This window comes from Mugil cephalus, chromosome 14 (assembly GCF_022458985.1).
Source record: "Mugil cephalus isolate CIBA_MC_2020 chromosome 14, CIBA_Mcephalus_1.1, whole genome shotgun sequence".
NCBI classification, from domain to species: domain Eukaryota; kingdom Metazoa; phylum Chordata; class Actinopteri; order Mugiliformes; family Mugilidae; genus Mugil; species Mugil cephalus.
Genome location: NC_061783.1, coordinates 20,041,954 through 20,067,727, shown reverse-complemented (window position 1 = coordinate 20,067,727; position 25,774 = coordinate 20,041,954). Strand labels below are relative to the sequence as shown.

Genomic DNA, 25,774 nt, shown 5'->3' with positions numbered 1-25,774 from the left:
TAATCATAACAATCAAAGCACAGCCGCGATCTGCAACTACTACTACAGAACGTCATGGCTTGGATACGGTCCTAATCACGGCTACAGCCTCGGCCTCAATCAGCCTCAGCTGATGACAGAGAAGAGTAATCGTTCATAATCGTAATCTTTCCAACTCCTGTGGAGCAGACTTGTGTCTGAGCAGCCGTGGCTGAGACTCTCCATCTCACCCAGACCTGGAATAATGACCCCGCGACAACGTGAGATATCGCGTTTAAATGAGGTTTCGAAGAAAAAAACCATCGCTGGAGCATAATTTTTATTTCAGGTCTATGCAGAATGTACAGCACGCAACGCTGCACATGGCCGGCTTTCCTGAATTTGATCATTGAAGGTGGAGCAGAGCACTGACATCGAGAAGCAATTTGGAGAGCCGTCAAATTGCCTGCCTCATTTCAGTTTCAACAAGTTATGTTCTCTATATATACCCCCAAGCAACAGAATGTAAATACACTGATCAGGTTAGGGCTCAACCATAGACTGTATATAAATATGCACCATGCAGCCCCACTTCCTTGCACTGGCCAAACTTTTCCCAGGGACACAGGCAGCAACATCTTAGAGCCTTAATTAGTCTCAATTAATACTACACTCCGCTCTACCTCCACCAGTTACAAGGAAATGTTGGATTATACACTGTACTTGTTTATTTATTTTTCTTTATACAACTCTCACGGTCCTACGGAACCATTTCATGGAGCAGTTGGCATGGCAACTGGTACTCACCATTATGTCACATCCTGTTCCTATAGCGTCAAATAATGAACTAAAGCTTAAGAATAAGAGGAAAAAATAGGCAAAAAATGTACTTCACATGTATTTTAATGTTTTAGTTTGGTCCCATCCACTGACATGAAGGGGGTGGAGCCTATGACCTATACTGCAGCCAGACACCAGGGGGAGTTCTACTTGCTTTGGAGTCACTTTTGAGAAGCTGTTCCATCGTCCATCTTTATTCTGTCAACACATCAGAGTTTTTAATGAGGATTAAACGTTTGAGAACCAGTTTTGGAAAACAAAAATAGACACCCAAGAAAAGTCAGACCAGATCTCAAAAAGATTAAACGATAATTAGAGTGGAAGCCACGATGCAGTGGACGGGATCAGACGGAAACGAGAAGGAGGACAGAGAAGCAGGCAGCAGCTTGATACGCCGCTAATTAACAAGCGTGTTTCCTGTACAGTTCACACTCTCCGTCTCGCCTTAAGAAACACTTTTTTCTCTTGTGATCATTTTTTGCTGCACCGCAAGATCAGAGCTGACGTGGAGTCCACTTCCAGGCACTTGGTTGGCACACGGCTCATGGACTGGCAACGACAAAAACAGAATCCAGAGCATCGCAAAGTATCACACAATGGCACATTTAAAGTTTCATATCAATGCATTTATAGGTTTTGAAGCCAATTAAAAATATATTTTTGAAGATCTCTTTTATATAAGATGACCCCAATATATAAAAAAAATCTATTGCTATCTATCTACCTGCATCATTTTACTAATTTTATTCCTCAATTTTATGAAATATCTGAACGTTTTTGTGTTCAGATATTGTCAAGTTAGAATCAATTCCTATTGCCTCAACCCAAGAGGTAGTCGAGCAAGCTAAATAAGTCTTGTGATGTTATTTCATTACGACTTAATGATTTGTTATCAGTCTCGGCACCGACGTGTGAGTAACAGCAAAACATATTTGTCTTCTGCTGCCACACAACCACACAGCGACAGAACAGACACAAAAAAAAAAAAAAGGCAGGAGGGGAAAAAATGAGCTGTTGACTGCCAGCACACTTTCGTGTTTACTCAGTAACACAACCAAACTCAACCCACACAGCACCCGTAGAAAAACCACTGAGAGGTAAAAATAGCCTTTGCAACAGTACTAGAGCACACAGCCAATTAACTGGTTCTGTGTTTAGAGGCTCCCAGCTCTCCAGAGACTTCGCAATCCACTAGTGAGGATACAGAGCCGTTAGCTAAAACAGACATCAGCTTTGGTTTTAAATGCTGAAAAGGAGATAAAGGAGAAATCCCCTCTCAGATACTCGGAGAATAATCAATCTGGAGCACGCTGTGCCGTCCGGGAGACTTTTAATTCCTCCTTTTGGTCTACCTGCCTGTCACCAGCCTGCTTCATCTACCGCTACTCGCGTCTGAAGTTTCTAAAAATGCCACTTGACAGTCCTCTGAGGACAGACATGAACCCTTCTTTCTTTTCCTTTTTTTTTTTTTTGTATCACAGCATATTTTGCCGTTATTCCGCTGCCGTGGCTCAGTATTTTTAGATACTAGGTGATCAATGAGAGAACCTACGACGGTGTAGCCACGTAGCTTCGGGTTCCCGTGAAAAAGAAGAAGATAAAGGCAAAACAGAGACCAATTACAATGATGGATGATAATGTTTAAGGAAACAAAAAAACACTGTAAAGCGGTTTATAATTCTATGAGGAAGGAGTACACAACAGCAAAAAACTGTAATCTTATTCCAACAGGACCAAATAACATATTAGAAGTACACTGTTCACCTAGAAGAGAGTTTCTCAACTTTTTTTGGACGTCCTGGACCTCGTGCACATTTTTTAATCTACCCACGACCCGCTCTGGAGGGTGAGTGGGTTCTTTGTGTAAATGTGCTTATCATCTTCTTCTTCGTTTGTTTGCAACATTAGCTTAATTACAAGTGCTAACCTGAGCATGCAAGTTAATGAGTTTCCCACAACACCTTCTTCCTGCAGATGTTTCTCAATAAGAGCATTACTAAGAAATGAATGATGTACTGAAACAGTAGGGGCCTCATAATGTGAAATGGATGCAGATCGTGTTAAGTTGCTAACAGCATCATGCAGAAACTTTGAACAATGCAACTGGGAGTGAGATCTCTTGATAAAATAGGGCAAATTACTTGTGAAACAGATGTAATTAGAGAAAAAAAAGTCCTGTTAATCTCTGTAGTTTAGGTAGATTAAGGTCTCAGTTACATTTGAGTAAAATAATCCTGTTTCTACACGTCATATGATCTTTTTCAAAGGACATTTTATTTTACACGGCTGAGAATCACTGACCTAGAATACATTCACCTCTGCACCTATTTGACTGGTTGTTTAGCTTCATGGGAGCAACTTGCTACGTGTTACGGAATAAATCGCCCCCTCCGGCAAATGTCTCAATGTCATGGCAAAACATTTTAAAGCTTTTACTTTGACATTATACGTGTTAAATGACACATGAGAAGGTTAGGGCTGAGGGCAGGAGTCGGTGGCCGTCTGTCAGGATTACTAATGGGAGGGAAATAACAAGCCCGCATGCAGTATGGCTCGATGCGTTATTCATATTCATTCATGTATTATCAAAAAAAAAAAAGGGGGAATCACTCCAATGCAGGACACACGGGGAGAATGAGGGCGATGAATTACAAAGTCAATTTAATGAAACTTACTGAATCCGAAAGATGGGATCCAACGTAAAGAAATGCAAAAGGAAAGTAATCCAGAAGGTAGTGACAAAGAAGGAAAACTACGACTCTGATAACACCACGGTGATTGTGACACAAAAAAACAGACCTACGGCCAATTTAGAATCACCAATTAATCTAACGAGCATGTGTTTGGATGATGGAAGAAGCTGGAGGACCCGGAGAGAACCCACGCAGACACAGGGAGAACATGCAAACACAGAGCCCTTCTTGCCGTGAGGCATCGATGCTAACCACCGCACAAAGCCCAACACTTTGACAATACACTGTCAGAAGATGCCAAGCCGGGACTGTGCATCTGGTGTTCTACTTTAAGAACCATATTTGTCCCAACTCAACCGATCTGTTCAGCCTGTACCTTAAGAGGAGGGAAGGAACAGTCTCTCCAGATGCCGACTTCTACACCTACACACAGTGAGAATAACCAATGCATGCAAATCTGTGCTCTACACTACAATAGCTGCAACTTTAACACTGTAACATTCCACTGGGTTGTATATGGGACAGTAGCTTTTTGAAACAATCAGAGCTCTGTGCATAATATGCAGTAGACCCCTTCATGACCTACATCATGGTGACATCACAGCGTTAGCTGGAGGTAAAACAGAGGGAAGCTTTAGACAAACACGGTCACCGTCAAACACGAAATTATCGTCTTGCTATATGTTTGGGGGCCAAAAGCAAAAGGCAAAAACACTAACTTGACGTTTTATCGCATATCAGCCACTGCCAGTCGTAGACAACTTTGGTTGAAAGGGATTAAAAGAAAAGTGAGACAATCAACTCTATCTCTGTTTGCAGCCTGATATCAGGTTAGAATAATATCTAATGCATCATCAGTTTCAGGCTGGATAACAATAGGTTTGACTAACTTGGGACTGAAATAACGTTAAGTTAATCATTATTTTGAGGATTCTCAATACATGCTAACGCTAACAGCGAGCTAACGCAACATTAGATGGGTGTTTCAGGGGTTTTCCAAGCGGAAGTTGGATTTACTATGTTACCCTCCACAGTGGTTTCACTTACTACTTGTTATATCTTTGTCTGAGACGTTTCACTTGATAAAGACAGACCAGACTTTTGTCAAATCATCCACTGAGTGAGAGTGTAAGGGTCTGTCAACTTCTTAAAATAACACCCACGGTCTCAGCGAGTGAGTCTACTAGCGTATTCTCTAAAATATGCATTTTCCTCGTCCATTCTTCCAATTCTTCCATTGAAATATGTTAACTGCCTTTTACATGCTAGCGTTTGAGATGTTTTGCCTCCAGTTAAACCCCGCCCCTCAAAAAAAAAAAAAAGTCACATTGTTTACAAACTGCGAAGGAGTCTTTATACATGCAATATGTTGCTGGAAAGCTAATTTAGTTTCTGATTTCATTGATTTTCAGTTATGTTTTGTGCGCCAACTTTGATTGCTCAAGAACAATACAACTTAATGATTCTGATTTTTGGGATAGAAACTTCAAAATGTTCATGAACAGCATTCGGTTTACTTTAGGAACTGTTGATTGGAGAGTCTGATGAACCGTATCCAGCCTTGTTTTGTTTTCGTTTCAAACACATTTATGTTTCCTGTAAACATACAAAGTCAGAAACAGTAATTACGGCATCTGTTATTAACACTGGAAACGGCTACAAAAGCAGCAGACCTCACTCCCACCAGACATTATTAAGTTGTCAAAGCAAGAGAAGCAAACACGAATAAATGATGGCTGACTTTCCCCAGTAGGCCGTGCCATAAAAGCATAACCCACGTGCAGCTCTGAGAATGAGTGAAGTCCTCATTAATGCTGTTTGTTACACCAGCACCGGAGAACAGCCTGTAATGATAAAGGTTAATAATTTGAGTTGAGAACATGTAGTGCTCTCCCCATACCCAGATGGTTAAAAAGTAGGGGTTGTACAAACTAGTGGAGTAAGTCCGTTTGCCAGCTAGTCACTGATCACGTGACAGTGACAACATGGGCGCCTCCTAGATGACGGATGAAGAGTCATTTAAAAATCTGCAACACCGAGAAAGATTCATAAAAATACTGAGAAATATCTGTCTTCCAGCAAACTGTGGGGTAACATTAAGGCTGTTACATACCCCACAAGATGCTTCTTGATACTTCAACCAGGAGAATATTTGTCTCATCACTATTCTGTGATTGGTCATGGGAGTGGTTGATGCCGTTAAAGGGAATAGCTGACGTAAATCTGAAATGCTTAGCGAGTGTAACGTGTGCTGCATTGGGAGGGCCCTTTGTTCCAAACTAAACTCTGGGGAAGTCCTCACAGGGTTTCTCAGTCTCTTCTGAAGTATGTGTTACCTCTCTAGAACTTCTTGTTCTCAAAGCCCTAGGAGCGAGAACAAATCTCTCTTATGTAACGAGCTTTAAATGCCACTGATGGTGCTGAGTTGCTGCCTGTTTTTATACAGCCTATACATATCTGCAGCTCACAGTGTGTAGAAAATGAACCGTCTGTTCTCAGCATATGCATGCAGGTCAAGAATACTGGTTTTGTTGGAGTTGTTAGATGTTTTACCAGCTGCAGCTCTTCTGTTTGCCATGCATGTCCTTGTAGGCCCAATTTACTTTAGCTCATACAACTGAAACCATTTACTTTTTATAAATAGCACAAAATAACATTTATGTGTTCCCAGTCAAAACTGACCGATATCACTTACTTAGTCAGGCAAAGGCCCACATCTTGAAAGCTTGACCACATTAACAACCTCAATTCAAATGTGAACACACATCAACTCCTTAATATCAACAATAACAAACAGAAGACAAATGAGGAAGAAGTCTTGGCTGAAGTTGTGGTCAACTTTCAGTCTAAAAATGGGTATTTATCTCCATCTAAGAGGAGATGGCAGCGTCTACATGATTCCAGGCCACATGCTTTCAGGCCATATCCAGGGTGGATGACGTAAAGACCTGTTTCCAACTTTTCCTCACAGACTGCATTGTAACCCTGGTCATGAACATGACTAAATACATAAATTAATGAAATTAACTGCATTTTCTTAAGAGAGAAGACTTGTAAATTGGTCAGATTTCCCTGAACACAGTAAGTTTGTTTAGTTTTCTTTAAGTCACTTCAGGCTTCATTGCTGCAAAGCTTTACTTTCTACTGTGGTTTTATTAGTGACATCATCAGAGACTAGTCAGCGTCGACTCGACTTTGAAGTCGTCCAACGTCTATTAAAAAGCTAATTGCCGAGGAACCTTTTAGCAGAGGGAGATGAACCACCAACCAGTTTTCAGAGAGACTGGCCAAGGAAAATTATTCGTCACCATATAACATTATACTATTGTCAGGATTATTTCTAACTCTGTTTCTCTGCAAATTGCTGCAGCTAACATTAGTGGTTAATTACAGTCTTTTAAGTTGCTGTGCATTATTTAAAACATTGCCCTGGTGAAAAGCATACATTAGCATACAAAGCATCAACAGCGTACACAGTGTACAGTCAGCCAGCAGAGCGCAGTTTGACCTCAGCTCTTGCGAAACGCAGCATTTACAAACTGTTTTGCATTCCTCTGAGAATAAAAGGACTCAGATGCAGCTGCAGGTCGTGCTCATGTTTCATAAAATCTTTTCTTTATCAGAACTTATGAGGCATCGCTGAACACCAGACATCAATAGACCCTATTCATTTTCCTATTAACCCCTTTTTTCCCTACGATTGTGCGTGCTGGTTTCTCCGTCATGGCTGACTGGGATGCTTAATGGAATTTCATTAACTTCATTAATCTATCTGGTCTTCTTTGGCTGCGAAGCTAAAAAAAATATCTGCAGAGAAAAACATCTGTGGTCGGGCTCTCTCCACGAGAGAAGATAGTGGACCGTGATTTTTGTATCTTACTCTAAATTATGTTACGGTTTATGATTGACATTATCAACCCAATACCAAGATACATATCTAAAAATGTAGATCATAAAGGGAAGTCGTAGATATTCAAGTAAAAGGTTGGTAATAGCAAAATGGACACTGTACAGATGTTCTAAAGACGCTGTAGCCCCAAGATGGTAGGGTGGTACTTCTTCAAGCTCAAATCCTATGAGGTGAAGAAGATCAACAGCGAGTGAGAGGATGCTACCGGGACTGGCGGGGCTAACCACGGGGCTAAGCTAGCATAGCATGCTGAGGCCGTGTTAAATGTGTTAATGCTGCTGTTACTTGGCTGACAGAGTCTTTCAGTGTGTCTGTATGTTAGTGTGTATGTTAACAGACTGGTGTTTAGCTGCAGTGGTGTCATTTATATTTTAGTTTTGTGCTTGCCATGTGTGCTAGTGTGTATGCTAACCGATTAGCCTGTTGTCTGCTAACTGAGCTTTTTTGCGGTTAACCGTATGGATTGATGGAGCTTCAGAAGCTTCTCAACTCAACCGATACGATGAACAGCTGCCAAGGCAACCGTGAGACCGTTGAGTTGAGTAACGTACCTACCTGATGCCAGTTCAGCCACTGCAATGCAATCTGGGATTTGCAGTGTCAATGGTCCAGGGTCCAATTCTGATAGATATAATAATATAATAGCCTGGAATTTGACATATGTGCCATAGGATGACAGGGTTCAACCCAACTTGGCTGTCAGAGAGGAAGTTTTCCTCCTGGCTGGACAAAACTGATATCGGTAAGTAAAAATAAAAATAAATAAATAAGTAAACAAATAAAATAGACGGGAAATAGATGGGTTTAGTTCCCTGACACATGCATAATGAATATTATTTACTGGTTTACTGATAGTGTTTGTTTTTCACATGCATGCTATATATACCCATATTTAACTTAATGTGTTAACATTTTGGCCCACGACCCTGCTCCTGGATTCAGGTTTAGGCCTCCACTGGGAACATTTGTCACCCCTGTTCTAACGTTTTTTTTTTTTTTTTTTTTGTGTCCCCTGTAGCAGGTGGTGAATCAATAGATTAATGTATCCGCGGACGTAAGGAACATTGTCGATTTCTTCAAGCGGAGCCTGCGTGAAAACTGCAGCCGCTGCCCTCTGTGCTCAGCGAGGGTGAAATGGACTGAATGCTTCATTAGTGCCAACATGTTGGTTATAAATGTTCATTCTGAGGAAGACTACGCCAACAACCGCACCAACCGGATCTGATCAAAACATAAAAGAGGAGCTTTCCAACACGTTGGTTATTGTTCTTAGATTTACAGCGTTTTTTTTTTTGTCATTTGATTTGCTGGAGCTCTTACTGAGGCCGTCACAAAACTAATCCGACTTCACTCTGTGCTGGTTTTAATAATACTTATATTCCCACTGCTGGAAGTTACTTTTTTTTTTTTGACTGTGGGGAAGACAACAGAGGGGGTAAACACAGACTTGCAACCAACAATTATTTCAATTATACATCTCAGTTGTTTTTTTTAGTTGAAAGAAAGCGGAGATGAGTAAGTCATGAAGAAAATTGCCAATCCAATTCCATCTAGTCAAAAGGCAAAAAATATACAAAGACGTGAAACTAGACATTTCAGAAGCTGACTCCTTTTGCTTCTTGCATTATTTCCTATTAATTAATTATTTCAGCCTTTGATAGAGGACACAGACCGTCGTCCCAGTTTGATCCGATCCGCCGCCGCGCTTTGTCGCCCTCATTGAGTTTGTCCTTCAAAAGGAAAATTGCTTTAACGTTCCCAAACTCATCTGACCACTGGTGTTGTCGCCGCGATTATTGAGTTTCGAAGTTGTTACCGAAGGAGAATAAAAAAAGAAAAGCCCCTTCCTACTGTCACAAGAAAGTCAATTGAGCTGCGTGAGGACAGTTTGCTCTGATATCATGGTGGGAACTGCTGATTGTTTGGTTTACCACCTGTGGTCTGAAGCTGGGAGAAGATTGCCAGCCCCCTGTTGTGGAGCGATGCTGAGTGAGTGATGACTGGGTGTATGTGTGTGTGTTAGTGTGTGTGTCAGAAAATATCCATCTGTCAGGGGGGTAGACACGGCGGTGGCTACGGGAGGAAGGAGAGTTTAGGTATGTATGAGTGGGTTTAAGTGCGTGCCTGAAGTTGAGTGTGTGTGGTATGTTTATGAAAGTGGGCCAGAGAAACCGTGTAAGCACTCGCACATGCATCACAAGACAATGTCCTCAGCTGTGTGTGTGTGTGTTTGTGTGTGTGTTTGTGTGCGAGCCGTCAGAGCCAGAAATCTTTCATTACGCCGAGGTGTGCGACTTCAAACGGGCGACAAAAACAACAACGGCGCAAACTTTGTAGTTCATTCGTCTGAAATTGAATTTGCGCATCAAGCCCGTTCACCTGCCGTGTCGCGGCGGGTCGCGTCGTTTCAGCTCCGCCGGTGTTTTAATCTCCCGACTCGAGCTAACCCCCCTCACCGGGCTGACCCCGGAATGGCTGCGACGAAGCCATTAAACTGTCTCGTCCAATTACAAATCCACTTTGTCTGACTCACGCGCTCATATTCAGCGGCAGACAGTTGGCCGGCGATCTGTTAATACGCTGCGATTCTCCCTGCACCGGGGGCTATCATAAAACTTTAATGCCACCCTCAACTCCCCCCCCCACCCCCACCTCGCTTTAACCATCATGTAAAGTAGGGAGACAAATCCGTAGTGACCCCCGAGCTTTGCCATTAGCTGAGTACAGTAGGACAGTGTATGTGTGTGTGTTTTGAGAGAGCATGTTAGCTGCCATTTTTTCTCTATTTCTGTTTCATTTCCGTGCGCTTATTTGTCCAAGTTGCTGTGTGTGTCTGTCTCAGCCGCTCAGATCTGGTTGATTCAATTCATTTCAGCTTCAATCAAGTCACTTTATTCTAATTCATCGGGATGCGATGCAGTTTACATTCAGTTAGAGTCTAGCTGAAATACACAAGGCTGGGGAATATTGTTGCTAATGTGGTTTTCTTTTCAATTAACTTGGGCAACAAATTCCCTCTGAGCCAGTGGAAAATGAACAGAGAAATCTTTTTTTTTTTACATTTTGCCATTTCACTATATATAAATAACGTGCAGTTTTTCATGGAGCAGCAAGCGTTCAACTGTTGTAGAGCTCAAGTGTCACATATACTTCTTTATATACACCGATCAGCCACAACATTATGACTACTGACATTAGACGTAATAGTAATAATAATAATGCATTGGTTTTCTATAGCGCCTTATCAAAGCAATTACACTTGATTGCATTTTTCATTCACTCACACCCTGGTGGTGGTAAACTACCACCAGTAGTCACAGCTGCCCTGGGGCAAACAGACAGAAACGTGGCTGCCAGTACACCTGGGGCAAGGTGGGTTAAGTGTCTAGCCCAAGGACACAACAACAAACCAGGGAACGGGCAGAATCGAACCAACTTTTTAGTTATTGGACGACTGCTCGACCTCCTGAGCTACTGCTGCCTCGTGAATAATGTGACCGATTTTAGCGATTTAAAAGCGTGTTACGGTACAATAACAACTCGGATTAGTTATAATACTCTGGCCAGGATCAGAAGATACTAAATTCATAAGGAGCCAATGTGTTGAGCAATAATAATGAGTTAGGCAAAGGAAACTACTTGAGTAGCCACTCTTGTATTTTTTTTTTACAGTTAAGAAGATTCGCTCCGTCCTCTCAAAAAAACCTGACCTATACACAAGGTCATATAATTTACATTGGATTCTCAGATGCATCGTTTAAGGTTTTAAATGTCAAAAATCAGCATATTGCTTCAACCTCATATGTTAATCTTAAATCTCAACAGATCTCAAAACTTCAGTTCTTTGTTCGGTTTGTTTTTTTTTTTTTAGTTGTACAACATTCATCAAATGTATCAAATATGAGCACTAATCATTTAAGTGCTCAAATATTTATCTGTTTCTATGAACAGTATCTCAACACTATTCAAGGTAAGTAACTATCTACATTCAATATAAATCACAACTATAGCAAAATTATGTGCAAATGACATAGAAACATAGAAACAGAAAAGTAGAAGTTTTCTTAGAGGTATCAAAAGAGAAGTATGTTTAATTACTCCAACACTTATAGGCCTATTCATGCCAGAGAAAATGCACCAAAAATTACCCTCTAAGTAACTTTTAAGTCACAGATGAAATGAAATAAATTCTTTTAGTAGTTTGCACATTACAAAATAAAATATGTTACCCTCATCATATGATTTACCAAATTTCTTTTCCTTTAAATTAAATTAACCTTTAATATATCCACTGGTCTCTTTCAAAACTCTGAGAAGCTACAGAGAAATAGCATTTTAGCAGCTAACGTTACTCACCGTTGCTCTGTGTTTGTCAAAGCCCAGGACTCCGATGTTAGCACCGCAGCGGTTCTCCCAATGGAAGGCAGGTAGTTAGCCTGTTAGCCTGTTAGCCACAGAGCTAGCATTAGCATGGATGACGAAGGTAAGTGCTAACACTTTTTTTTCAGATAATCAACTCGTCTTACCTACGTGACTCGGCTCCGAATTCCAGTGGGTAAGTGTATTGGCTTTTTGTTTTTTGTTGTTGTTCTTTTTTCCCCACAGGATTATTCGTATTTCTCTGTTTTTCTTTCTCTGATGCTAACCTGATAGCTGCCCTCACTCCGTTGCTGAGACTAAAGAAAGACCGGGAAAACGACGCACGTCACCGCACGAGCTGGACGTGGCCTGCGTTACGCCTGATTGGCTGGGCAGAAGGGCGGTGCATTCAATTGCAATTAGAATTTTTAAACTTTGGATAGGGGCAAATAAACTAATAAAATAATCACCCTCTCTTCTCTGTCTTGTTTTATGGTGTTTTACATCTGGGTTACAATAACATTGACCGTGTTGTGACAATTTAATGGTCAATGAAACTTTTTGACCTGGCATTCATTCGTGTGGACGTTACCTAGACATGTAGCACCCACCTAGACCAAGCCCAGCACATCCACCCCATAGAAATCAGTGTGTTTACATGCACAGCTTCATGGAGTTATGCTCAGAATTCGACTTTCTGACAACAGTCCTTGTCCCAGTTTACATGCAACAGAGAAAATAGAATAACTGACGAGAACATGTGCTCCTCCTCCACACTAGGTGGCGATATGTGCCTTGTCAGTGGGTTAATATCGCCCCCTTATCGGTTGATCTATTACGTCGTAATAAACAAGAGTCGTTCATGTGGCAGACCGGCATTTTAAAACAACAACCAGATGGATAATAGTTCATCTTTTTTTATTATTGTCAGTAATGTGCACACTACTTATGGTGCAGATAAAATGGCGCTTTACCTCAGGTGGTTCTTCTACTGGCTCTGTTTACCTTCTTCTTCTGCAACCGGCTTTCTTGGATGTTTTTGTTCTGGGGTCATACGCCAGTGCAGTTGTTGTGGAGCATGCACACACGCATTGTCCAGTTAAAAGTCAGATTAAGGCAAAATGGATTTCCAATCGCATTGTCTGGGTGTTTACATGCACTTAAATTGTCCAGTTAAAGTCAGATTAAGGCAATAATTCATTCTTTTCACATGCATGTAAACATACTGAATGACACTCCTTGATGGCAGCCGCCATCCCCAACAGGACGCAGCCTGGCACGGACACACACAGACAATTGCTTTAGATTTTTCAATTCAAACATGTAAAATAACACAAGGTGTTGACCTGGCCTCCAAATTCACTAGATCCCAAACTGGTCAAGTATCTGTGGGATGATCCAGCATAGAGGCCTCTCCCCTCATTAACTTCCAGTTCTCTGATGAGTCACAACTGTTTTGGAGGCACAAGGGAGACCTACAAAATATTAAGAAGGTGGTCATAATTGTATGGCTGGTTGGTGTATATAAGCAAATGACCACTGATGAAATTAGGATGTGACAAAATGAAAAACACCTTCAGTGCTTGTATGATGTTCAGTGGGTATTTCTGACGGATTTGTGAGGGTCCAATGGCCAAAAATCTTACATTATTTTTTAATAAGGGAATAGTGTGACATCCTGGTGGCCACAATCCAGACTGTGACCTTTCCTTTTTTTTTATTATCATCATCTCATTCTTGACACATCATGACTGCCACTATCAAATAAAATAAAAGCAAAAGTCTCCCGAAATGACGTGGAGAAAAAAAAAAAGTGTCAATATGACTCAGAGAGACAGACGTTTGCTTCAGTAATCTGATCCGAGAGGAAGCTCCAGCGGAGGCAGATCCTCGGGAGATTTGGCAGTTCTGCTCCGCACATCCCGAGAGTCTCTCACTGCAGGCTCTGATTTAGAAAACTACTTTTCTATGAGGCAGAAACATGGCTTTCCGGTGCGGGGGGACAGCAGCAAATTAGGAAGACAAAGAAACCCAGGGCTAAACTTGTTAAAAAGAATGAATCATTTAAAGGGCAAGTCCTTGCTCTGATTTTGCCTCTTATTATCAGTCTGTTATACTCGGTTCAACCCAGAGGTTATATAGGAATAAAATGTAATTTTGTCAAGCCCGATAGCTCAGTGGATAGATGGATAGATTGGTGACTTTGTCAGAGTTTGACTTTAATGAAATGGATTGAGACAGTGAAAAAGGTGAGTGAACATAATGGAACATTTCCAGCCTGTGTCCAGCGTGCCGCGCTCTGGTTGGTTAACGGTGTCTGTTTCAGGCCCGTTAAGGTGCAGCCTGATAGCTGTGGGGACACACGGGTCTCTTTGGCAATTATGTGTCAGTCTGCTGGACGAGTCACTCGCCGCCGAAATGTTTGCAGTGGCTGAGCAGGTTTGGAGCTCGGAGACAACTTGGCTCGGACGGACGAAATGTACATTTAATACGCACGGCGGCCGCAACGATGCATCGCCAATCCAAAAAAATCTGTGGGAGGATTTAGATAATGTAGCTATCTCGCTACACTGCTGGCAGTTTCAGCTCGGTGTTTGGCAGATGAAATATGTTTCAAGAGGGAGGACAGACGTGAAATGGTCAGTGCTGTGCGATTTGGAGAGCAATCAGCAGCAGCATGCAGGAAACGTCCAAAAAGACTCTTTAAGACAATAACACACCAGGACAACAGTCGTTTGCTGGCGTCGGGCTGTGGGTGATTCTAGTTTTGGGTGCTGTGTCTTACACTTTTGGTACAAGTAAAAACCCTTGAGAGCTGACAGCTTGTCAGTCAAATCAATGCACGATGATTGCTCTGATTGGAGGTTTAGTTTGAGAAGAAGTTCATGAGAAGAGACGTAAAATAACACAAAAACACACGCAAAAACGTTCTAGGAACAACTCAAAAAACAAACAAAGAAACATGAAGAACAGCACAAGGTCTTGACCAGGCAGCAATTTCTGGGTCTGAGCAATGAAGTGCAAAAAAAAACTGCAGTTCATCAAGTGGCCACTTTAGGCTTCAAAAGGGATCAAATCCCCATAGACCCCCATGTTAAAAAGCCATGGGTGTTTTCTTTCTAGCTCATTAGTTTATTTTTTTATTTTTAAGTTTAAAATTCTGCATAATTAAGGGCGTTCCCACTTTGAGTGACAGGTGGTAGCCTGAGCTAAAACAGAGAGTGGACGAGAGTTGGATGGGCGGGTCTCAATGTCCAGGCTGCTTTAAGCTCCGCCCCAAAACGATCGTCCACGTCCACATTTGGAGTCTCGAGTGCAAAGCTCATCCAACATGGCGGCCTCGGGCTCCGCCCACTTCGGGCTTCATTATTGAGGTTCAGGATCCAATGGGTGACGTCACGATGGGTTTGTCCATAGTATAGACAGTGAATGGTGTCGACCTGGCCTCCAATTTCACTAGATCCCAAACTGATCAAGTATCTGTGGGATGATCCACCATAATGGCCCCTCCCCTTGGACCAAAATGCCCCCAATAACAACATCCTGTATCCAGACCATTCTCTGATGAGAACAACTGTTTTGGAGGCACAAGGGTACAAGTGTACCTACAAACATAGGGCATGTAAATAACATAGAAATATGAAATGGACGTGGGATATATTGTGTGGTTTTGTCTCATCACATGGTCAGCAGAGAATAAAACCTTATTCCTTTAACATACAGCCCATTCTCTATATAGAAGTGACCTCGCTGCATCTCCAGAAAGTTTTAATTTGGAGCAACTCAAACAAATGACTCACTGCTGCTCTGGAACACTCTATGCATGCCTTATATCTTACCTTTTGCTTGCATAATAGGTTGTTGTCTAGGTGTAGCCCTTAAAATAAGCTCCACTGAGTCTCAAGCACCGGAGCCCCGGAGATAATTTTAAGTGCCATTCTGCTGTGTTTTTTCATTGTTTGCCGAGTAAATATACTCTCCCCCATTAATACCTGTCTATTTCTGACAGTCTGAGAACGCGGAGGTGATGCTCTTTTCCTCCAGGTGACTGCTAGTCGCTGCTGCACAACAATGCGAACTGAATCAAAAAGCAGAAGGGAACTTTTTTTTTTTTTTTTTGTCTTTCGCCGGACACAGACGATCAGATTAGATAAGACGTCTGTTTATCCTGGACGGGAGCACAAGATCATTCTTACATTTGAGTTTTGAGACGCTCTTGTCAGTGCAAAGAATACAGAATCCAGACTCTGAGTCACTCACGGCCACAGATAACGACACTGATGAGGGCCGTCGTATTTCTGGTCGAAATCTACTCTACAGATATATATAATAATGTATGATATAAAAAATGCCACATCTATTTTTCGTCTTACAGAGCACAGACGTTCTCTGAACCCTGAGCGATCACATATGACGGATGAAAGGCAAGCGAGCGGAGCGGGAGGCAGGGATGAGATGCAGGTAGAGCTATTTTTAAATAAAGAAAACCAGACATTAGAGAGTGATCGGGTCTTTTTCCGATTAGTGGACGCTCGTCCTCCAGCGTCCCATTAATTCAGGAGCAAAACAAGAGAGAACAATCAAATGAGCCGGCGCTGGAGGACCACCCACATCAGGAAAACAGAGACCTTTTACGGTTGTTTTCCTCAAATTTAGTCTGATTTCAAGTATTCATGAGTTGAAATACAGAAGTGGTACTCCCTAATGGTGCAACTGCATGTGGCAAACAAAGCCTGTGCTGCCCCCACCCCCACCCATCACCCCCCCACCCGCCCGATCTGGATAAGGCATCAATTACTGTCAAAACCATTTCAGTGGCAGGTGATTGAACTATTATGATAGTATTGTGCGGCTGGACTACCTGATAGCGAGACACTATTTCAGGGGTAAGAAGTCAAGCAGAGAGAAGAAAGAAAGACAAAAAAAAAAAAAAAAAGCCAGAGGAGGGAGGGAGGGTGAGATGAAAGTGGGCTGATGGGTTAATTGAACGGATTCAAATTTCCATTTTCCTTGAGGAAGTTGGAGGGGACAGATCGCCACAGGAGAGGAACGAACGAGCGCCGAAGAGAGACAATGAAATTGAGAAAATGAGACGGGAGAGACAGAGGGACCCAGATATGAAGAGAAAAATGAAAAAAGGAGGGAGAGAAGGAAAAAAAAAGAGAGAGAGAATTATGAAGTTGAAGAGAATAACGCTGTGAGTCACAAAGGCTCCATTCAGACACACACTGACTCCACTCAGTGACAATAAGTTCAATTAGTCATCAGTCGTGTGGTGAAATGTGATCTCTTTTCGTGATTAAAACTTTTCTCCATTTATTGTGTTATTGCAATTTTTTGCGGCATCATTCTTCCCTCCACGTACACCGATCAGGCATAACATTATGACCACCTTGTTGATAACAGTTGTAACTCATCAGAGAATGGACGATACTTCCGATACCAGCTCTTTATGCTCTAAAATCGATTCTCGAATCAAAATATCGTTTGAGGTAGTGTAGGGATACAGTGGAAAGTAACTAAACTACTGAGTCGTGGCAACGCAACAAACCTTGTGAAACACCTCAGGTTAAACCACAACACAGAATATGAGGTGTTTATGACGAGGAGGACAGAAGAGGAGAGAACAGGGTCAGAATTAAGATGCTAGTTTTCATTTTATAGTAGTTCTTAATAGTTAAACAATCATTTTAATTATTTAAGGTATTTTTTAGTGTTTGAAATGACTTTTTCAAATATTTTGTATGATTGTGTCTCTGGCTATATAGTAAATGAGGCCTCTAACTCCATATATTTCGGGGTTTAAAATAAATACATTGCCTTGTATTCTTTATGAAACTATGATTTGAATCACACTGCTTTTGTTTTAGGTTTACAAGACACATAAGGGTGTGTTTACCTGGGGCGGGCAAGGACTTCACGATACAATACGTATCACGATACTTGAGTCACGATACGATGCATTATTGCGATATTCAAGCTGCATCCTGCTGCCATCGAGGAGCATCATTACTATGGGGTTGGGGTGTCTGGTCTGGTCTAGGTGGGTGCTTCATGTGACATCCACATGAATGAATTGTCACAAGATGGGTTTAAATATTTTATGTTGAAAAGTGTTTCTTTCTGCTTATTTTACAACTGCTTGCAGAAGAGTTTCTTATTTGTTTTTGTTTGTTTTTTTTGTTGTTGTTGTTGTTTGTTTTTTTTATCACCAAGAAGGTTCAAAGAATAGCAGACTGTGAATAGATGTCATAATTGGACTGAGTCATAAACTCTGGCTCTGAAGTCCCTGCATCACGACACGAGGAGCGTGGCAGGCTAATGGTGAATTTCCTCTTCCATATAAATCCCACAAGTCTGTAACACACAGCGATGCAAAATGCCCAAAATCCAAAAACTAACAAACAGCAGGTTTCATTATTTACATCCCACAGATGCTTTTTTCATTCCTGCAATTTGAGCGCTATGTATTTACCTGTCAAGAAAAAAGATGCCTAATTTCACCAATTTTGCAAGCGGGAGATGATCAGAGGATGAAATTATAAGTTGTCCAAAAGATGATGATGTTCAGTGAGTCTTTCCACTGCGACTGACCTTCACATGGAGCTGCGAGCTCTGAATACAGTAATCATACAGTAGTCCTAAACTTCTGTTGAGTTCATGAGTTGCAGCGTGTTCACTGACATTTTTAGAAATGGTGGAGGTGGATGGTTCATATCCTGAAATTTAACTGTAGAAAAGTTTCTTCACGTTTGAGGAAGAAGTTGATATTCCAACAGCCTCAGCCTTTCCTTGTGCCTTTGCCTTTTTCCACGATTATACAAGTTATATGGCCATTTGCTTGCTAAACTGCTAACACAGGTGTCAAACAAACGGTCCGTGGGCCAAACGCGGCCCATCAGAGGGTCTAATCTGGCTTAGTTTAAAAATTTACACTGATAAAATTAACTGCAATTTTGCCAAAAAATTGTTATTCCAAGGGTTCCTAAACAGAAATCGCACTAATTATTATTAAGAAATCTTGTAATAGTGCAGTTCATTAAATGTAAGCACATTCAATGTACTTATTTGCATTAAAACATAGGGATGGGTTAAGGTTTTATCTGATACCGATGCCAAACTAGTAAACTTTTGAAACGGTGACGATGTTTAAAGAATGAAAACATACAAAAACAGTGGCTTTTCATTTTTAAGGCATTTTGTGAAGTGCAATTTGAACCAAATATTAATTAAAATTATATAAATACAACTAAGACCAAGAAATAAATTTGAACACTTGTTGCTGGTTGCAGAGTTTGCATCTTTTGAGGTGAAGTACAGTCAAACTTTTGACTGTTTTTAGGAATTTTGAAGGTTCACTTCCATCCATCCAGGTGACAAACTGACGTGATGTCACGTGTAGCGTCGCCATAGCAACAAAGCTAAGGGGGCTAAGCTCATTAAAAAGTCAGTGGCACCTAAATCTGTGTTGACCCTTGGCATAACCTAAGTACGTAGCCTACGCCAGTGTGAGCTGGAGACTTATACTGGAGACTGGGTCACCCTGTAAAAACTCCACCCAAACACTAGAGGGCACTGTGTGTCTTTTTTGCCAGTCGGGTTTATTTTTGTTTCTACTTCCTGCTTCTCTTTAAACAATGCCGACTGAAACTTCCACCTGAATTTCGCCAAAGACGAGTCGTACGAATGTTTGTATCTCTGAATGTCTTCAGTTAGCTTCCATCTTTATTGATCCAGAGCAATAACATCTAAAAATTGTGAAGATGGAGAAGCTACTGGAAATACTAAAGCGGAAACGCACTAGTACCAAGCGGACCAGTCACAGCTCTTGCAGTCGGTGTCACCACAGACATAGATAAATATTACAGTGTTTTTCTTGATTTGTTCAGTTGTGTTATTGCATTTGGAATGAAACTTTTGCTAGATTTAACTTTTTTCCAGCTTATTGACCTGTAGCAGTCACCAGAAGGAAGCAGTACAAAATATGGATTAAGGGGGTGGCTGGGATCAAGTGCACGCTGCGTTCGGTGGCTGTGCTATTGAGGTCTGAGAGGTTGGGGGTGTGGAGTCCAACGATTTTAGCAGCTTTATGTGTGGTCTGGATGAGGCTGTTGTTGTTGGGGGCTGACACAGTCAAGAAGCAGGGAGCACTAAAGGAGGACGGGCTGGTCAATGCTTTTATAAAGTAGTAGTAGTACTAGGGTCAATGTGTGTTTTAGTCATTCGGAAAAGGATGTTAAAAAACAAAAAACAAGCAATTATTTGATTTTCATGTTAAAAATCTTACCTTAAAATTGAAATTCGAGGTATTTCTTTTTTTATTGGGGTCGAGGTTGGATAAACAAAATTTAAAAACCAGCTTCTGTTTCTAAAAACACAAAATTAAATCATTAGAAGACAGTAAGAAACAAACAAAAAACGCCACTTTTTTTTATATTGTGCGACAGGAAGTTATTGTTTTAAAAGTAAGAGCACGTATGAGGACGGCTCTGTATAACAGAAGTTGATGGACATGAATCGTTAAGTTGTTTTTCTTAGGGAAGACGACATGACTTGAGAAAAACCAAGCGGCATATTTCAGTTGAAAATTAAAAATAACTACATATAATCAGGGAATAGTTAACTACTAGCTAACATCTGATATGCGTGCAGAGATTTCTGCAAATGACAAGCTTGTTTTGCCATCTCAAAAATCACGTCAGAATAAGGTTCCAGAGATATTTTAGCTGGAGAAACCATAGGTAGAAGTCATGTATTTGGGCGCTCTGACCAGAAACACAGTTCAGTCCTCATACGTGCTCTTACTTTGAAACCGGCAACTTCCGGTTGCGTAATACGAAAAAAAAAAACGGTCGCTTTTTTTGTTTCTGTCTTCAAACGATTTTATTTTTTAGAAACAGAAAATTAAAATAGACCGTTTTTTAAGGTTTTGTTTATCCATTCTCGACCTTGATAAAAGAAATTTTTGAATTCCAATATTAATTTTTAAATTTTAAACTGAAAATCAAATAACCGCGAATTATTATTTATTTATTTTTTCGCTTTTTAATGTCCTTTTCTGAAGAGAAAATCTAATAACCAAAACATACATGGAGCCTGGGTATTACACACCAACAGTTTCCTTGCAGTGTTGTCGCAACCACAAGCTCACGTTTTCCATTTGAAGGCATCTTTATTCCTGTACTACAAGTCAAGTAAACCTGTATACATGGATCACTGCTCATGCTAGCTACCAGTACTGCTGTGTTTTCTGGAAACTAAAGTGGCTGCCAGTAATCTGACATTAATTACGACTGATGAAACAAGGCGCTTTCCTCACCACCACGCTATTAATCTGAAACAGACACTGTGATGTTCCCATGAGAGGTCTCCGGAGACACATTTTCTGAAACTCATCGCCGCCTTGACCCTCTCCGAGTGTTTTCTTGTCAGCGCGGAGCCTGAAGACTCAAAGTGGTGGGACGGGGATTGAGTCTGGTTCGAGAGCCCACCACAGCTGTCAGTCAAGGCCAAGCGCAACCAAACATAAACCGGTTTACACTTTAATATCTTCTCAGTGGAACAATAATTACCATAAGTGAAACCAGAGACACATTAGAAGGAATCAAATTATAGGTTATGAGAGTGTAAATTCTTGTGGTGAAAGCTTAATGACTTTCACAAGAGCTTGGAAGTTTTCTCAATTTGTTTTGTACAGTTTGGAGGAAGATCAACTCGTCAAACCCTGTTATGTAGAAATGACTTTTATATAACGCAATAGAGTACGTAAGGAAATATAATAGCTTTATTGATGTATTTGATTGAGAGTAAGAAGCTCTTTTTTTTTTATCTACTGTACATTTCACCCCAGACTCACACATGTGGCTATAGTTTGAGGCAACGAGACAAACCCTGTGATTAAAGAGAGTGAAATAATGTGGTTTTAGTTTAGTGTTTATCACCTCAAAACCAACGCGTCACGTGATACAGAAAGGGTTTCGTGTTGGTTCAGCGTGTTTTATTGTCTGTAAATGCTCGGTTATATTAGCTAAGTTGTTTCTTTAATGCATTTATTATAAAAATATCAAGGTTGCAGATTTGTAGTATAGAAATTTGAATGTAATTTCTACAATACGGGGTCAGACTTGCTGTGATTTCTCGTGAAGTGCACCAATTATACTAATTTCCCGGTCTTTTTTATTCAGGGACCCCATTAGAGTAATTTTGCATGGATTTGTGCACAAAAAAACCCCTCTCTATTCATCTTATACTGGCCATTTATGCAGCCGCCGGCTCAACCAAAGCAGTTTATGCTCCCCGTCTCTTTAAAGAACGACCGACAACGAAGGTCGACACGGTCGGCGCGGCCACCAGGAAATGTCCTGAAAACGACTACTGGCTTGTTGTCGTGTCACGACCTCTTTGAAACAGGTTTTGTAAAAACGCCTTGAGCTAATTTGTGTTAGCGATATGAATAAAATGTGAATGAAAAACTTGAAAAAATTGAACCAACCAGATGATTATCGCGTACGAGAAGAGCGCCGAACCAGAACGCAGGACACAGAGGGATGAGACAAGAGTAGGAAACAAAATGTATTTAAGAAAACTTGCAAACAGGAAACTAAAGATGCTGCAGACGAGATGAAAGGTGATGCACGCAAAATAAAACGAAATAAAACAGGTACGAATCAAGGAAGAAGCACGAGTCTCAGACAAACATCACAGAGCAGAAGACATGAAAAATGAAAAATTATCACACAAACTTGATCAAATTAGTTTATACACCGATCAGCCACAACATTAAAACCAGAGAAGACCTGGTATTCATTCATGTGGTATTCACCACATAGCAATGACACTCCTTGATGGAGATAGAAGATGGAAGATAAGATAAGATAAGATAAGATAAGATAAGATAAGATAAGATAAGATAAGATAAGATAAGATAAGATAAGATAAGATAAGATAAGATACTAAAAAATAGAAGAATGTAAGACAAGAGAAACTATGTAAAGTAAATGTGTTAAGGTGGAAAAGGGATTATTCTTAAGAAAGAAGACTCAACTCAACTTCTCAAGTAATCTGATTACTGATTACTGGATTTTAAAAGTAACCAAGTTGGATTACAAGTCCATTTTTATCAAAAATGCAGCATTTCTTCCACAGCATAGTACCCGACCAACTTCTCCAACTTTCCCCAACTCACTGGTTGTGCTCCAAAGTCTTGACTCCCAGACTTTTTTATTTATTTATTTTTTTTTGGTGGGAGGTGAACCTCTGACCCTTCTGCCTCCAAAGCTGCTGCTCCTCCAACCACGACTCACTGCAGCGGCTGTACATTTCCACCTAAAAATAAAAAAAAAAACGCTCACTTATCTCTCTGGTTTGGAAATAGGAACGCGTTAGATTACTTGTTACTGGAAAAAAAAAGCGGTGAGAATAGAGCGACACGTTACGGCAGGAATCAGCTCCAGCCAAAACAAAGTGCCGTGCACGGGTAGAATAAAAGACACTAACGAGGTTGTGTCACAACCGTCACAGCTGTTTTAGAGACACGAGGGAGACCTGCACGATATTAGGAAGGCGGTCGTAATGTTATGCCTGATCGTTCTGTAAATCGGTGTTTTGGTCAACAGACTATGTGTCTAATTGTGGATTTTTTAAAAAAAAAAAAAAAGTCATAAAGCTCATGACTGAACTTTTTAATCTCTAAAACTCTAAACAACTTTAAGTCTCCGCCCGTCACCGCGCGTCGTGATTCATACGAGGCCGTGACATGAAAGAGCAATTAATGCAGAGCTTTTCGGGGGGGGGGGGGGGACCCTGCCGTAGAGCCTGGGGGCCCCCTCAAACCGTAACCCACTTTCGGGGCCACTTGTGTGTGCCAACGCAAAGTCAAACGCGGGATGATTAATGGCGTTATTAAAACGGTTAAGAGAGGTTGTGTGTTCCTCTGGCTGGAGCCAATTGAGAGTGATTTGTGAGGTGAAACAATGCAGCGGAATGAAGTGGAGCATGTGTGTGAATGTGGGTGGAAAAGTGGAGCGTCTGGGAGTGTGTGCGTGTGTGTGTGTGTGTGTGTGTGTGTGTGCGAGCTGGACGTCTCGAGTTGTCGTTCGGGCGCGTGGGAGGGGATGACGGAGGTGTGTGTGGGCGAGTGTGTGTGCGGAGACATAGACAAGCAAAGGTCAAACCGGGGACACGTGGAAATAAGCCAATAAGCCGGAATCTCATTTCCTGAGAGCTGAAGGGGAGAAAGAGCGAGAGATGGAGGGAAAAAGGGGGACGGAGGAGCGCGAGCGGAGACAGAAGGTGAAAGAGAAGAAGAAGAAGGGGGATGTCATTGATCGAATTTTGGAGGATGAACACGGCGCGAAAGAGCCGGAGCGAAAAGGTGGACGGCGGTGAAATGTGGCGGGATGAAGGACGGAAGGAGACGGGAGATGAGGACCGGAGAGAGGGGACGCGGACGCAAACAAGGAGATGAAAGGACGAACGCACGAATGTTCGGGGGGTAAATGGATGTAAGAGTACGCGCGAGGACAGGGAGGGAAGATAAACAGAAATGAGGAGGAGGATGTGGAAATAATGGCGGGAAGGACAGAGGGGGGGGGGACGAGGAGAGGACTGAGGGGACACATGAAAGAAAGAAAAAAAAAGGAGAAAGAAGAAGCGTCGTAAAGGAAACTGCAAACCTGAAAATAAAATGAGGCTGCGACATGAAAGCGGAGGAGACGGGAGGAGAGCAGGAAGCAAGAGTGTTGGTAAAAAACAGAAAAGAAGAAGAAGAAGAAGAAGAGGAGGAGGAGGAGGAGGAGGAGGAGGAGGAGGCGAAACGGGGAGATAAAAGGACGAGGCGAAGAGATCAAAATGTGGAAGTGAGAGGCTGTTGGGACGAATCGACAGCTGCTCCTGACATCAGGCCTCGCCCTGCAGAAACACACACACACACATATGAAACTATGTGCATGCAAACAGGCAACACACACTCACGCACAAATGCAAAACAAACATCGAGCTCTGTGTTCGTCATCTGCACGGGACCACGGAGTGTGTCAGCATCACATCTTTATCGCAGAAGACAGAAGGTGGGGGGGGGGAGGTTTCTGGAGGACGCACAAGTGTGCGTGCATGTGTGATTTGTATAAGGAAACACTGCCAGCGCGTTGAGGCTCCGTTAAAACCACAAAGATATCCCCGACCTCCTAAAAATCCACCTCCCACTCTCACGCTGACGCGCGTCCCAAACCAACGCCGGCTGCTCTGAGAGCTGACGGAGGGAAAATGAAAACTGCGCTTCCCATCTTGGGTGTAATGTGCAGGGAGTGGCTCCTCGCACACATTTTTTATTTATTTATTTTATTTTTCCCTTCCACCCTCTGCTGCCTCCTCACTGCTGTCACACACTCTGTTGGTGTCCGCTGGACCTGAGCCGGGCCGGCACTGCCCCCTGCTGGTCCACGAGGGAATAAGAATTTATTTATTTATTCAAAGTTGGACTTTATTTCATTTACATCTCTCGTCGGTTAAATGTTTGTTTTAAAATCTCCTTTACAACATTCAAATGCCTTAAGAGCCGGATTTTATTTACTTTTATTTTATTCTGCCACTCAACCTGAGACAACAGCTGTATAATGCCGTCTGTGGCTCAGGGACAGATTTCCACACACAGAAAAAATAAAAATAATAAAAATAAATAAATAAAAAAACAGATAATGCCAGCGGGGCTGGTTTGGCAGCAGAAGGGTTCATAACAAACATGATGTTTGGAAGAAGTGGGCTTTTAAAAAGTAAAGTCAGTGTGTCTGGTCTGTGCTGCATTGATTTCAACTATTGTTTTTTTTTTGTTTTGTTTTTGTTTTTTTAATGGCGTTTACAAGGGACCAAAACTTTATGAAAGTGCAAAACTAAATCAATAAAGCACCTCTAAAAGCTCCAAAATCTTTACTCAAACTTTCCCGCTGCACGTCTCCTTTAGGATTTTCTAAGAAAACAAACCTTTTTCCTGGATTCGATACATTCGCAGCGACACGAC

At 41.6% G+C, this 25,774-nt stretch overlaps 1 long non-coding RNA gene across 2 annotated transcripts in view; it reads right to left on the bottom strand.

Annotated features, from left to right (window-relative positions):
- Positions 1–12,278, bottom strand: part of LOC125020254 — a 38,062-nt gene extending 25,784 nt beyond the window's left edge. Inside the window, exons 1-3 of one of the 2 annotated variants that reach the window (XR_007114182.1) lie at positions 11,928–12,278; positions 11,758–11,845; positions 4,953–5,087 (exon numbers count right to left, since the gene is read on the bottom strand). This is a non-coding gene — a long non-coding RNA (uncharacterized LOC125020254). Of the gene's footprint in view, positions 1–4,952; positions 5,088–11,757; positions 11,846–11,927 lie in introns of those variants that run through there. The other variant, XR_007114183.1, reaches the window with a different exon arrangement.
- Positions 12,279–25,774: the final 13,496 nt, after the last annotated feature.